At 37.6% G+C, this 6,978-nt stretch overlaps 1 pseudogene; it reads right to left on the bottom strand.

Moving 5' to 3' along the window:
* Window positions 1–444: 444 nt before the first annotated feature.
* LOC114031775 lies at window positions 445–750 on the bottom strand (annotated as a pseudogene).
* Between the last annotated feature and the right edge of the window lie 6,228 nt (window positions 751–6,978).

The raw sequence follows: 6,978 nt of genomic DNA on the forward strand, positions 1-6,978 counted from the left end.
TATAGCTTGCTTTTATATGCACATGTGTGTGTTCAAACTGGAGGTTTTAAAGTTGTCTTATTTATTTATTCTTATTTCTGGTCTTCATTTTGTTCCCTTCTCTGTATTAAAAATAATGTTGCAATGCCCTCTCTCTTTTTTTCTTTTGCTTTCTTGCCTCCCTCTATTTCTCCTCACCTTTCTATATGATTGTCAACTGCGTATTTTTCTCCATCTTACCTGCTTGTACATTTTTTTCTCTTTCACCTACCCCCTTTTTGTTTCATTGTTTAAAATGTCTCTTTGTAGTTTATTACATGAATTTGGTATGCTGCTGTTAAACAGTGGAGTCCAAATGGTTACATTATAAAATCTGTGAGGTTTTTAAACTTGTGACAAGAGACATGAGGGAGTTTTTCTACAGAATACAAGGAAATCCTGACTCAATCTCCAATGATCCAATACTTAAAATTCATGAACCTTCAGCTGGTCATCCTTAGCCATTGGCATATATTCTTATACTGGTTAGAATGGGGCTGAATTATGTCTCCGTATTCTGGATGTTCAATTATAGTACCAGTGCATACAAATTTCTTCTTAAATACTTACAATGTTTATTTTTATTATAATTACTAGTTCTGATTATAATCACAACTCTTAGCTTGAATTCTTATATTGATATAATCCTTAGTCCCCCCAAAGAAGCAGGTCATCACCTTTACTTATATCATCAAAGAAATCAAAAGAGTGGAGGTTCTGGAGAGTAGACATATGGTTCTTTTTCCTTATTTGAAATGTCCTGTGGAAGATTGTAGCCACAAAAAGGGTTGGAGTATGGGGAGAAGTATTTAGGCAACTCAAGCAAGAGGCTGCTGAGTCCTCAAGCAGTAGCTCAGTTTCTGGGGCACTGTTTCTGTCTTTACAGAGCAGAAGGTAGTGAAAGAGGAATTTGCTTAATATATCTGATCTTTAACTGTTATTATTGTTTCTGCTCCATTGTCCCTTTTCTCTTCTTGTCTCACTCCTGTCTTGGCATTTTATTCCTTAGTAGTGTGTATAATCTCTATAAGATGTATTTCAAGGAGGCATGGACTAATATCTCTGAAATCATGTCCACCACTCTCCAAGAGAAACTTGATTCTTTTCAAGGAGGAGAGATAGAAAAGAGGCCATAGGATTCGACACTCAGTTATTTCTGGGAGGGTGTACTATACTACAATTATATCTCTCTTTTTCTCTAAATATTGATGGACACAATGTTTAGATTTTCTTAACCACTGTATCTTAATGGGCGCTGAGGGAGAGTGCCTCAATCTTAAACTCTGATGTTTAACTTGTTCCCACCTATATTCTGATTTACTTCTCCTACGACCATTAAAATAGAACTAAACCATTTCCATATCCTCTTCTTGTCTTGTTATTTTATACCACCTGCTTGACTTTTGAAGATATTAAAGATCAGAAAAGATGTTTGTTTCTTCTTTTTCTATTAGCATGTAAATCCTTCCAATTGATTGAATGTTTTTATCTTTCTATGTTCCTTTTGTCTCTTGTGTTTCCATTTCAAATTTTTTATCCTGACCTTTTAAAAAATCATGAATGCCTGAAATTCTCTATTTCACTAAAGTTCTATTTTTCTGCTGATATGATTATACTCACTTTTGCCAAATAGGTTATCTGTGGTAATAAATTATTATCCTTTGACTTTTAGAATTTTGGATTCTAGTATTTCCTCTTCTTTTGAGTGTTAGCTGACAAATCTTGTGCAGTACTGGCATTGGCTTCTTAGTACTTGAACTCTTTCTTTTTAGCTACTTAAAATATATTTTTTTTCTCTTACCTGGAAACCCTGAACTTGGCTATGATACTCCTGTGAGTTGCATATTATAGTTTTTTTTTTCAGGAGCTGGCCAATGGATTATGTTTATTTTTACTTTGTATTTGTATTAGAAGAGATTTGGGTAGATTTCATTTATGATTTTTTGGTGGAAAGGAGTTAAACATCTTTTTGTATTTTTTGAAATATAGCACCCAATAATTTTTGAAGGATGGCACATATTTCAGGAACTACAATGATTCTTAGATTATTTCTAGTTGGCTTATTTTTGAAGTTAGTTTTTAAAACATAATGTATACTTTAGATATTCTTTTTTCAAACTTTTGATTTTGTTCTTAACATTTCTTGTTGTCTCATGAGTTGTTTTCTATTTGGCTCATTCTAATTTGTAAGGTATTTAATAATTAGGTAAATTTTGCTACAGTCTCTTCTAAGGTAATTATTCTCCTTGTCATTCTCACCCTCTCTAGCTATTATATTTTTATGTCTTTTCTCCTAGATTATTTTGTATTTCTTGTAAACAGGAAAATATTTTCTCTGAGGCAACATTTGAACATTTTGTAGAATTATTCTCTTTTTTCTGGTTTTAGGACTTGGCATTCTCTTAGTCCATGGAAATTATTCACTCTGTTTGACATTTTCTATATCCAGACTGGTAGCTTGTGCTTGGTTCAAAAGCTAATCCTGTAGTCATTGATAGTATAGGTTGGCCCTGTTTGATCCTGCTTTTAGTGGCTAAGATTAGGCCCTGCCTTCTGGAGGGATTGTCTAGTTTTGTCTTCTCTTGTGGTTTTGGCTCGGGTTGGATTGATGCTTTGTTGGTCATGGGCTGCCTGGTGCTGATTTAACCCTTTCTCCTATAGTGGATTATACCCTTGTGTCACTTTCTCTTTTGGAATGCTCTTCTGTCTCTTGCCTCAGATGGAGGCCTTGGCTCACCCTTCACTGGGCCTGGAATCTAATCAGTCCCCATTTCTTTCAGCAGTTTAGATCCCTAAGTCACCGCATATTAGGCACTGGTTTAACATGGATTTTAGTCCTCCACATTGGTGCATTTCAGTCTCTACACTTTTAAAGTGAAGGGAATATACTAATTTTAAGGTCTCTTCCATAAATTCTATGATTATAGTTAAGAATAACAATCTAGATATAATATTCCTAAATTTGTTTAGGATGATGATAAGATTTGTTGGATTCAGAGTTTTTTATCCCTGAATCAAAGAATTGGTTGCTTGTTGTACTTAATTCTCAAAGAGGACCAAAATAACATCATTATGTTTGGGTCAAGGTACAATGTATTTTACTGTGGCTGATCAGAACAAAAAGAACTTGGAAGGTTCTATCACAGGTTGGGTACAAATGGTCCATGTGAACATTTGGGGTAGAGATTCTCTAAATTTGTACATCTCATGTTTCTTCTGAGTTACTACAATTCTGCTTTGTTCATAGAGCACAATCCTTTGATGTGGGCTTGCCATGTTGGGCAGTTCTGTGCTGATGTTTCCTCCTCTCACAATGGATTCTAAATCTTTATTTTATTTTAATTAATTTATTTTTTATTTTAGTTTCCAACATTCTTTTCCACAAGATTTTGAGTTCCAAAGTTTCTCCCCATCTCACCACTCCCCCCACCCTAAGATAGTGTGATTTCTGAATACTCCTTCCCCTAATCTGCCCACCCTTCTATCACCTCCCCCCTCTCTTATCCCCTTCCCCTTCTATTTTCCTGTAGGGAAGAATAGATTTCTATACCCCATTGTCTGTACATCTTATTTCCCAATTGCATGCAAAAGCAATTTTTAACATTTGTTTCCAAAGCTTTGGGTTCCAAATTCTCTCCCTTCCTCCCTCCCCACCACCCTCATTGAGATGGCAAGCAATTTGACACAGGTTATACATGTGTAGTCATGCAAAACACTTCCATAGTAGTCATGTTAGGAAAAACTAACTATATTTCCCTTCATCCTATCCCAACCCCCATTTATTCTATTCTCTCTTTTGACCTGTCCCTCCTCAGAAGGATTTGCTTCTGATTATCACCTCCCCCCATCTGCCTCCCTTCTATCATCACCCCCTCTTATGCCATTCTCCCCTATTTTCCTATAGGGTAAGATAGATTTACATATCCAATTGAGTGTGTATGATATTCCCTCCTTAAGGCAAATGCAACGAGAATAAGATTCACTCATTCCCTCTCACCTTCCCCCACTTCACCTCCACTGTAAAAGCTTTTTCTTGTCTTTTTTATGTGAGATAATTTACCTCATTCTACTTCTCCCTTTCTCCTTCTTCCAGTATAATCCTCTCTCACCCCTTAATTTTGTTTTTTAGATATCACCCCTTCATCTTCAACTCACCCTGTGCCCTCTATCTATCTATCTATCTATCTATCTACATATATTTTTTTCCCTCCAACTACCCTGATACTGACAAAGTTCTCATGAGTTATAAATATCATCTTTCCATGTAGGAATGTAAACAATTAAAGTTTAGTAAGTTCTTTAAGATTTATCTTTTCATGGTTCTCTTGAGTCTTGTATTTGATAGTCAAATTTTCTATACAGCTCTGGTCTTTTCATCAAGAATACTTGAGGGTGGAGTGAAAGCAGTTCTCCCCCAAAAGCCCTCCAAATACCAGTAAAAAAATTGATCTAAACAAATTCTAGAGCAGCAGAACCCACAAAAAGACAGAGTGAAACAAATTTCCAGCCTAAGACAGCTTGGATGGTTGATTGGAAAGGTCTGTTGTGTTGGGCTGGGAGAGGAGCTCAGTTCAGTATGGGTGCTCAGGCAAAGACCAGGCCTCAGTAAACCTGGAGCAGTCCTCAGAGTACTGAATCATGGGGAGCTGTGGTGGTTTCCAGACTTCTCAACCCCAAAATGCCGAAGACAACTTAGAAGGTTGGTAGGAAAGGTCTGCAACCTCAGTGAGAGAGAGAAGCTCCATCCCAGACTTAGTCCTGGTTCAGGCCCAGGAGGGTGGCTGCTTCTGGAGCTGTTGGCCCACAGACTAAGGGGGAATCAAGTGGCTGATCAGAAGTGGATGGCAGGGATCTCATTGCTGGTGCTGAGGCAGGATTGGTGTGCTTTGCCTGTGCTTAGATCCGGGTCACTGTTTTGGGTAGGGCAAGGAGGAGCACTAGCATGGTGGAGCTTGTAGTGACAGCAGAGAGGGAATCCTCCTCACAGTTCCAAGTCAGAAAAGAGTTCGTGTGCTCACTTGCAGGCCAGAGCACAGGCCAGGAAAAGAGTAAATACCTTACCCCTTATCATACGACCCTGGAAAAACTGAAAATTTACAAATCCCTAGAAGCATCTCTGAAAACAGCTGCACAAAACCCCTGAAGATTGGGAGAATACATTCTCCACACTGGAATCAGATCCCTACCTTAACAAAGAGTTTATAACTCAAGTAATTGGCTGGGATCAAGATCAAACTGCACAAAAAAAAATCAGACCATAGAATCTTTCTTTGGTGACAAAGAAGATCAAAACATACAATCAGAAGAAGACAACAAAGTCAAAACTCCTACATCCAAAGCCTCCAAGAAAAATATGAATTGTTCCCAGACCATGGAAGAGCTCAAAAAGGATTTTTTTTAAAATTTATTTTCAGTTTTCAACATTTACTTCCACAAGTTTTTGAGTTCCAAATTTTCGCCCCATCTCACCCCTTCCCCCACCCCAAGATGGCATGCATTCTGAATACCCCTTCCCCTAGTCTGCATACCCTTCTATCTCTCCTCCCCCTTCTCTTATCCCCTTCACCTTCTATTTTCCTATAGGGCAGGATAGATTTCTGTACCCCATTTCCTGTATTTCTTATTTCCCAATTGCATGTGAAAACATTTTTTAAAACATGTGTTTTTAAATCTTTGGGTTCTAAATTTTCTCCCTTCCTCCCTCCCCACCCACCCTCACTGAAGAGGCAAGCAACTCAATATACGTTATATATGTGCAGTTATGCAAAACATTTCTACAATAGACATGCTGTGAAAAACTAACTCTATTTCCCTTAATCCTATCCTGCCCCCCCCATTTATTCTATTCTTTCTTTTGACCCTGTCCCTCCTCAGAAGTGTTTGCTTCTGATTGCCCCTTTTCCCAATCTCCCCTTCTCTCTATCATCCCCCTACTCTCTTGTCCCCTTCCTCCCCTATTTTCCTGTAGGGTAAGATAGATTTCCATACCCAATTGAGTGTGTATGTCATTCCCTCCTTAAGTCAAATCCTATGAGAATAAGATTCACTCATTCCCTCTCACCTTCCCCCATTTCCCCTCCATTGTAAGAGCTTTTTGTGAGATAATTTACCCCATTCTACCTCTCCCTTTCTCCTTCTTCTAGTATAATCCTCTCTCACCCCTAAATTTTAATCTCCAGATATGATCCCTTCATCTTCAACTCACCCTGTGCCCTCTATCTATCTATCTATCTATCTATCTATCTATCTATCTATCTATCTATCTATCCATCTATCTATCTACATACATATAATTCTTTCCCTCCATCTACCCTAATACTTACAAAGGTCTCATGAGTTACAAATATCATCTTTCCATGCAGGAATGTAAACAGTTCAACCTTAATAAGTCTCTTATGATTTCTCTTTCCTGTTTACTGCTTCATCTTCCACCTGAGTCTTGTATTTGAAAGTCAAATTTGCTTTTCAGCTCTGGTCTTTTCATCAATAATGCTTGAAAGTCCTCTATTTCACTGAATGACCATTTTTTTCCCCGAAGGATTATACTTAGTTTTGCTGGGTACGTGATTCTTGGTTGTAATCCTATCTCCTTTGCCCTCTGGAATATTATATTCCATGCCCTGCAGTCCCTTAATGTAGAAGGTGATAAATCATGTGTTAACCTGATTGTGTTTCCACAATACTTGAATTGTTTCTTTCTGGCTGCTTGTAATATTTTCTCCTTGACCTGAGAGCTCTGGAATTTGGCTACAATATTCCTAGGAATTTTCCTTTGGGGATCTCTTTCAGGAGGAGATTGGTGGATTCCTTCAATTTCTATTTTGCTCTCTGGTTCTAAAATATCAGAGCAGTTTTCCTTGATAATTTCTTGAAAGATGATGTCTAGGCTCTTTTTTTGATCATGGCTTTCAGATAGTCCAATAATTTTTATATTCTATCTCCTGGATCTATTTCCCAGGT

This window comes from Vombatus ursinus, unplaced genomic scaffold (assembly GCF_900497805.2).
Source record: "Vombatus ursinus unplaced genomic scaffold, bare-nosed wombat genome assembly UNPS02015255.1, whole genome shotgun sequence".
NCBI classification, from domain to species: Eukaryota; Metazoa; Chordata; class Mammalia; order Diprotodontia; family Vombatidae; genus Vombatus; species Vombatus ursinus.